General features: G+C 44.6%; 2 pseudogenes; one reads left to right on the forward strand and one right to left on the reverse strand.

The window, feature by feature from the left end:
* The first annotated feature begins 1,376 nt into the window (after window positions 1-1,376).
* LOC118664905 lies at window positions 1,377-2,820 on the forward strand (annotated as a pseudogene).
* Window positions 2,821-7,836: 5,016 nt separating this feature from the next.
* Window positions 7,837-8,389, reverse strand: LOC118664909 (annotated as a pseudogene).
* Between the last annotated feature and the right edge of the window lie 228 nt (window positions 8,390-8,617).

The following is an 8,617-nucleotide window of genomic DNA, read 5'->3' on the forward strand; positions in this document are numbered from 1 at the left end:
TATCAGCAGTGCCGAGTGGAGCAGCCCGGTTCTAAACCCATGCAAAACGCTGTGACACACCACCCTGCCCGCTCTGTGTGACTGTGAGCACTGCAGAGGAGAGTGGGTGTGAGGCCAGAGCTGTGTCTGCAGACTTCCTTTAAGAAGGACTTGTCCATCTGGGCAGAATTCTGCGGTCCCCGAATTGTCCATCTGGACGGAACTCTGTGGTCCCCGCTCCAGTGAGCGAAATCCCCTCCCAGATAATCAGATCATGTCTGTCCTGGGAGATGGGAAAGACCGCCTTTTGCAGGAACTGCCACCCAAGTTATAACTGCAAGGGAACAAGACCACCTTTTTATTTTTTATTTTTTAAAATATATTTTATTGATTTTTTACAGAGAGGAAGGGAGAGGGATAGAGAGTTAGAAACATCGATGAGAGAGAAACATCGATCAGCTGCCTCCTGCACACCCCTTATTGGGGATGTGCCTGCAACCAAGGTACATGCCCTTGACCGGAATTGAATCTGGGACCCTTCAGTCTGCAGGCTGACACTCTATCCACTGAGCCAAACCAGTTAGGGCCAAGACCACCTTTTTAAAAAACAACTTCTTTATGTTACTAATTTTTTTTAAGTTGTTTGTTGATTTTAGAGAGAGAGAGGAAGGAGAAGGAGACAGAGAGAGAAACATTGATTGGCTGCCTCCTGCACACACCCTGACTGAGAATTGAACCAGTGAGATTTTGGTGCCTGGGACGATGCCCAAGCAACTGAGCCACACTGATCAGGGCTAAACAAATGTTTATGTTATGATAGGTGGTAAAATACACACAACATAAAAAAATACCATTGCTAACTATTTAAAAATGTAGTTCGGTGATGGCTCTGTGCCCCCTCCCCACCTCCTGGACCCCCAAGGGCCTGCCGCTGGCTGGTGGGGAAGGCGCCCATCAGTCGTGGCTCAGGGCGCCATCTCTCCGTGCTAAGTCGCCAGGCCCTTGGCACTGACGGGTGTGGACCCAGGATGTCGCTGGGGCAGCCCCTCCCCACTGTCCCTGCCACTGCTTGGCCACTGCTCGCTGCGCTCCTCCGCTGCCCCTCCTCGGACTCCGGGTCATCCTTGCCTCACTTCATCCCAGTCCCGGGCGAGCAGCGTTGGGTTTATGTCTTTATTCAAGGAAAACGAGCTGTTGCACAGCCATTGGTACCTGTATTGGGGGAATATCGCATACAAGCAAGGAGCTGACAGCCTCAGTGGCGAAAACTTTTTCATGTCAGAGACCGAGAACTCTTGCAGTTGTTTATGTCATCCCTTCTTCTCCAGACGGAAGGTACCAAAAAGTTGCAATAAAAGATCTCGTCATCTTATTGATAAAGCCACCAATAAGCCACAATGTCTGTCAACGTCAACCACAGTGTGTCAGGCCAGTTCTATCGCTACAACATGCCCCGTCTCATTGAGGGCAAAGGAAATGGAATCAAGACAGTTATAGTCAACACTAGAGGCCCAGCATGTGAAATTGTGCGAGACCCAGACTGACTCCCGCTGCACCGCGAGATCGAGACCCACTGCACTGCAAGACCCATCAATGCACCTCCTGGTGACTGGTCGTTTGGTGACCAGCATTATGGCGTTACGGCCACCCGCCTTTTATAATAGAGATAGTTGATGTTGCAAAAGTGCTTAACCAGCCTCCAACATATCCCACCAAATATTTTGGTTGTGAGCTGGGAGCACAGGCCCAGTTTGATGTTAAGAATGACCGTTACATTGTCAATGGATCTCCTGAGGTGAATAGGCGGCAAGGCATGTTGGATGGATTCATTAAAAAATTTATTCTTTGTCCCGAGTGTGAGAATCCTGAGACAGAGCTGCATGTCAAACCAAAGAAGCAAACAATAGCCAATTGTAAAGCCTGTGGTTATCGAGGCATGCTTGACACACATCATAAACTCCACACATTCATTCTCAAAAACCCACCTGAGAACAGTGACAGTAATACAGGAAAGAAAGAAAAAGAAAAATAGGAAGGGCAAAGATAAGGAAAACGGCTCTGTGCCCAGCAGAGAGACACCACCACCACCATCACCACCACCATCAAATGAAATCAGTCCTCCTCCACATGCTGTGGAAGAAGAAGAGGATAATGACTGGGGGGAGGATACCACTGAGGAAGCTCAGAGGCACAGAATGGATGAAATCAGTGGCCATGCAAACGTTCTAACACTCTGATGATTTGGAAAGAACAGTTGAAGAATGGGTCAATATCCTGTTTGATTTTGTTAAGAAAAGGAAAGAAGAGGGTATTATCGACTCATCGGATAAAGAAATTGTTGCCGAAGCAGAAAGACTGGATATAAAAGCTATGGGACGTCTTGTTTTGACTGTAGTTCTTTCTAATGAGATTAGAGAACAGATTAAAAAATACAGGCACCATTTCCTACGATTTTGTCACAACAATAGAAAAGCTCAACATTACCTTCTTCGTGGTTCGGAGTGTGTGGCAGCAGTGCATCAAGCTCAGCTCCTCTCCAAGATTCCACATATCTTGAAGGAAGTGTATGACGCAGACCTTTTGGAGGGAGAGGTCATCATCAGCTGGTCAGAAAAGGCCTCAAAGAAATATGTTTCAAAAGAACTCGCCAAAGAGAGTCGTGTCAAAGCAGAACCATTTGTAAAGTGGTTGAAGGAAGCTGAGGAGGAACCTCTGGTGGTGAAGAAGAAGATGAAGATGAGAGTTATGGAGGTGGTGTATTCGAAGACTGCCAGTGTACTGAAAGTTGCAGCTGCGAAGTCCGATGACAAGGACGCTGGCATTGATATTGAGGCCATTTAAAGGGGTGGTGCAACCCACCTTATCTGTTATGCTGAGAATCTTTCTGCACCATCAGCCAGAGGTGCAGCATGTATGTGCAAAAGCTAAAATGGCTTAACATCATGCTACACTTTCTGCTCAAAACGTATTGCTGGGAGTGTTCTGTTGTAATTAAGCCCCAATGAGACACCTCGGGAGTCCATACACACATCAGTGAACAGATGTAGTTTGCTTATTTATAGCATATTTCTTTTCGAAAAGTTAGTGGTGGACACATTTGGATCACATTTATACAGTTATAAAAACAAAGATTTGATTTTGGTCATTCTTAAATTTTTTGGTTCTGAATGACTTTAGCTGCTGAAGGAAGCAATTGGCTCCTTTTTTAAAAAAATATATTTTATTGATTTTTTACAGAGAAGAAGGGTGAGGAATAGAGAGTTAGAAACATCAATGAGAGAGAAACATCAATCAGCTGCCTCCTGCACACTCCCTACTGGGTATGTGCCAGCAACCAAGGTACATGCCCTTGACTGGAATCGAACCTGGGACCCTTCAGTCCACAGGCCCATGCTCTATCCACTGAGCCAAACCAGTCAGGGCAATTGGATCCTTTTAAAAACACTGTACCATCATTTAACCTGATAGGGATTCTTGGAGCTGGTTAGACACTATTAGGTGCTGAGGCTATAAACAGGTCTTTAGCAGAATGTGAGCATAAACTTATTTTTAACTAGAGGTCCCTTGGCCTGGCCTGTGGGATTCAGGCCGAAACTAGCTCTCTGACATCCCCGAGGGGTCGTGGATTGCGAGAGGGTGGTTCTTGGGTGATGCACCCTAGAATCAGGCTCCCTCCTTTCTGGTTCCAGGTGCATCACCTAGAGAACCGCAGCTGCCAAGTCACTGCAGCTTGACAGCTCGTGGGTTGAGCGTCTGCCCCCTGGTGGTCATTGTGCATCATAGCTACCAGTGGGGTGGTTGAATGGTCAGATGGTTGTTTAGGCTTTTATGTATATAGACTAGGGCCATGAGGCTGTGGTAGGCACAGGGGCTGGTCTCAACCCATCCTCCTTGACCCCGCCCAGTCCCTCCTGCCACAGCCCCTGGTCCCCTGTCTGCTGGCAGCCCAGCTCCCGCTGCTGCCGCTCCCACGCTCTGACGGCACAGAGCAATTGGGGCTGGTGCCAGCAGCGGGTGTGAGCGGTGGCTGCTGCCCCGATCACCCCTCAGGAGCAGGGGGAGGTGGAGAAGCCCTCAGGAGCAATGGGGGCTGGCAGCTGCCACTCGCACCCACTGATGGTGCCGAGTGATTGGGACTGGTGCCAGGCACCGGCAGCGGGTGCGAGCGGGGTTGGCGTCGGCAGCAGGTGTGAGTGCCAGGTGGGACTGCGGTGTGTGGGAGCAAAGAATTTTCAGTAACCACGAGAGGCTCACCCAGATGACATCGACTGGCACCCTGTCTTGGTCTGGTGCCCCTGCTCACCTGCTCCACCATCCCACTGTGGCCAATGGCCGCCATGTTCTGCGCATGCCCCCTGTTGGTCAGCACATGTCATAGTAACCAATTGTTTGGTTGTTCTGCCATTCTATTTGCATATTAGCCTTTTATTATATAGGATTACCTTATTCAGCCATTAAGAAATGGCTTAAAAAGTATATATAGTACTTTTTAAGTCTTATCTCTAGTCCCTCAAATTGGCATCTGGTAATGTACATTCTTACCATGCCAAGGTGGACAGTGCAATACCTTTATTTTACTACTAGAGGCCTGATGCACGAAATTCATGCAAGGGGCTTGGCCGCTGCTGCGGCTGCCGGCCTCTGCTTTGGCCCCCACCATGGCGGTGGCCACCTCGGCCCTCGCAGCCCCAGCTTCGTCCAGAAGGTTGTCCAGAAGGATGTCCAGTCTAATTAGCATATTATGCTTTTATTATTATAGAAGAGTAAAAATGACCTGAGTGTCCTATAAATAATTTTAAGAGCAAGTTTTGAAACTTGAATTTTTTTTTCCAGTTTACATACCCTTGCCCCAAATTGTAGTCTTTGAAGTCATTTGCATTACAAGTTGGATAAGCCAGGAGAATTATTAACAAACTAGAGGCCCAGTGCATGAAATTCATGCACAGGTAGGGTCCCTAGGCCTGGTCAGCGATCAGGGCCGATCAGGGTCTTTGGGCTGCCAGCTGGGGCCTCCCTCCCCTGGCTGCCAGCCACCGGCCACCGGCTCAGGCTGTCTTTTGTTTTGTGCCGCCCCCTGGTGGTCAGTGCACATCATAGTGGTCAATCGAACTCCCGGTCTCCCGGTGGCACTCCTGAGGGGACAATTTGCATATTAGGCTTTTATATAGAGAGATAAGCATTTTATGTCTATGTAGCTGTTGCTTTGTGCTGACAGAAAGCTCAAGCTTTGAGGTATGATTAAATAGTAAGTTCTATGATTTTATTTGGGGGAAGAAGAAAAAGGTGCACTTAATGTCTAGCAAAAAAACAGCATAATTTTACAGCTTTTATGGTTTAAATTACAATTTCAACAATTTCAAAATGTTTAGACATATACTGTATATTTTGTTCAGTGTGGATTTTCCCTAATACTATGGCTTATTCTTTAATGCCTTTTACATTTGGACATATAGGTTTTGGCTGCTATCTTGCTAAAATTAGTGTTGCTATGCCTCAAGCTTGATTCCCTTCCACCTCCCCCCCCCCTCCTCCTTCAAGAAATGTCTTATTTAAAAAGAAAACTAAAATTGTACGTCTAAGTCAGCCTATATTTTGGCAGGAGACTTGGGTGTCTTTTATTTCACATTGAATATAGTTAGACACTCATGAGTCTGGTGATGGCCACTGAATACAGGTGTTTAGGGGCTGGCCCAGCCCATTCTGGTCTTTAGATTTGGAAATAACTTCTTGTGAATTCTTTGCCTCCAAAAGATTGTCTAGATGCACTTGTTAAGGGTTTTGAGAACTTGTTGCATTTATTTCTTTCCATTAAAAGTGTTCTAAGGGAATCAGAATCATGGGATTCGTTTTATTTGGAACATGGGCTTTCTTCATTCACCTCTGATTACAATGAGACCTTAACAAATGTATGTAAAAATTTTTTCACATTGAAATTATACAAACATTTGATATAATAAAATCTTGCTAGCTTGATATTTTAACACATTGCAGACCAATAGTTTTATTGTTAGCTTTACCTAGTAGCCAGATAAGTTTCTATTGAACAAGTACAAAAAACATTTTACATAAATGTTAAAGGCACGCTTTAAAACTAAATACCCATTGCATTTTAAAGTTACATATTACATGTTCTTACAAGCTAATATCTTTTTAAAATATGATACTCTTAGAGCACTGTGTAATATGAAGTGAGAATTCTCGTGATCTGTCCACTATTTAAGAAATTAAAATCTAGTAATTTTACTGGAGAGAGAATGAATTAGTCTCTAGCTGCCTTTTGATAGATTTTGATGAGAGTGAAGCAGAAACTATATCTGGAGGGAATGTGCTTTGTCACACCAAAGAAAAGGGTTTTGCAAATTCACATCTCACCTAGGTTTCAAATTCTTTGTCATTGGCTGGTTGCTTTCATTATCTGAAATCCTATAGGAGACACTGGTGGCGTGGACCAAGTTGCACTCAACATACCCAGTGTCAAGCTAATGAGGTTCTGTTATAGAAGCTTCTGTTTCGTTTTGTTTTCCTTTTAACCTGAAGGAAACTATGTTTAGGGCTTCTAAACACAAAATAAAATTTTGGCATAGACTGGTGTTGAGTCTGGTGCCAAAATTCCAATAGATTGAAATCCACATGAAAATGTTATTCACAGAGAAATTTTTTTAAAAAAATGTACAATACTGTTAAGTATATCCACATTTTCACAACCAGAGATTTTTCATTGTGTGAAACTGAAATGCCTTCCCATGTTCCCCTTCCTAAGCCCCTGGCACCCACCACTCTACTTTCTGTCTCTTTGAATTTGACCCCTGGGGCTACCTCATAAAAGTGGAATCCTATAGTATTTGTCTTTTTGTGACTGGCTTGTTTCGCATAGCATAATGTTCTTAAGGTGCATCCATGTTGTAACATGTGCCTGAATTTCCTTCTCTTCCCCCTTTTATTGTTTGAAGTATTACATATGTCTCCCTTTTCCCCGATTGACCCACTTCCTTTTTTTTTTTTTTTTAAAGCTGAATAATAGTTCATCATAGAAATAGATCACATTTTATTTACTCGTTCATCCCTTGGGGGACACTTGGATTGCTTCCAGCCTTTTGCTGTTGTGGATACTGCTGTTAGGGGCATGGGTATGCAGCTATCTCTTTGAGACCCTGCTTTCAATTCTTTGGATACAATAACAGCTCCCCATCTCCCCAGAAAAGATGGCAAAGGGAAACCTCAAGCTAGCCAGGGGTTGAACCTGGAATCTTCTGATTCATAGTCAGAAGGGTTATCCATTGAGCCACTGGCCCTACCCCTTAGTTCTTTTGGATAGATACTCAGAAGTGGAATTGCTGGCTCATACGGTCATTTTATTTTTAACTTTTTGAGAAACTGCCATACTGTTTACCACGGAGGTTGCACCGTTTTACATTCCCACCAACAGTACACAGGGTTCCAGTGTTCCCACATCCTCTCTAGCATTTTTTTCGTTCTTTTTGATAATAGGCAACCTAACTGGTGTGAGGTGATATCTCATCATGGTTTGCTTTGCATTTTCCTAATTAGTAGTAATGCTGACATCTTTTCTCCCCCCCCCCCCTGCCTCCTCTTCCTCCTCCTTCTAATAGAGAACCCACAATTCAGTTTTGTTCAGAGCAAAGAAAAAAGATACTTTTGATCAGACTGGAAGAAACTCAGCCATAGGTTTGGAATCTGTACCCAAACTACACATGCAATGAAGACAATATTCTGCTAATACAATTGATTTGCTGCTGCATTTGTCTACTGGTTGCCTAATAGTAACAATTATAAACAGAGCAGTGCAGCTAGTATTTGGAGCAGTCCTTACAGTGTTACAGTGTCAGGCACAGCTTTTCACTTCCCTTCACACCACGGGTTCTCTTTGCGTACCTGGGCTTCCTCTTCTTCAGGAAAGTCATTTTTTACGTTGACGGTCTTGCGAATCTCTTCAGGGCTTTTCCCCTTGATCATATTGGCAACAGTCTTGCATGTAACATCAAGCAAACCTTGATGTCTAAGTAGTTTGCAGCCAGAATTAGTTCAAATAGTGTTCCTTGGCCAACTTTGAGGAATTCTTGGTCCAAAACAGGAATATCATCTGTTCGATTCTCTTTGTTCTCATCCTCAGGAGGAGGAGGGTCACCCTTGTGGGGGGGTGCACCAACGAATGGCCTTTTTTAATATTGCTGCATTAACATTTGGTAGAGGAACTGGGTCATCATCGCCTTCATCATCCATTCCCAAATCTTCTAACATGGCCTTGGTAGTCACAGATTGTTTGGCAATTTCAACATCAACTTCAAATATCTCTCCATCAGAACTCTGCAATTTACGTGAAGGCATGGTGCTCGGGCTCAAGGAGAGAGCGGGCCGGAGGCTGACGAGAGCCGGGCAGCGTCAGCAGAACCAAAAGGAAGAGGTGGAGAACAAGGCCACTTACCGAGCATCTTTTCATAAGCTTGATGCCCGTTTGCATATCCTCTTTGGAGAAATATCTAGTAAAATCTTTTAATTAGGTTGTTTTGTTGTTGAGTTGTTGGAGTCCCTTAAATATTCTGGATATGAACCCCTTACCATATATATTGTTTTGCAAATATTTTCTCCCATCCCGTAGGTTGCCTTTTCACTCTGTCCA

The sequence above is a fragment of the Myotis myotis genome, unplaced genomic scaffold, assembly GCF_014108235.1.
Source record: "Myotis myotis isolate mMyoMyo1 unplaced genomic scaffold, mMyoMyo1.p scaffold_m19_p_1, whole genome shotgun sequence".
Classification (NCBI taxonomy): Eukaryota; Metazoa; Chordata; class Mammalia; order Chiroptera; family Vespertilionidae; genus Myotis; species Myotis myotis.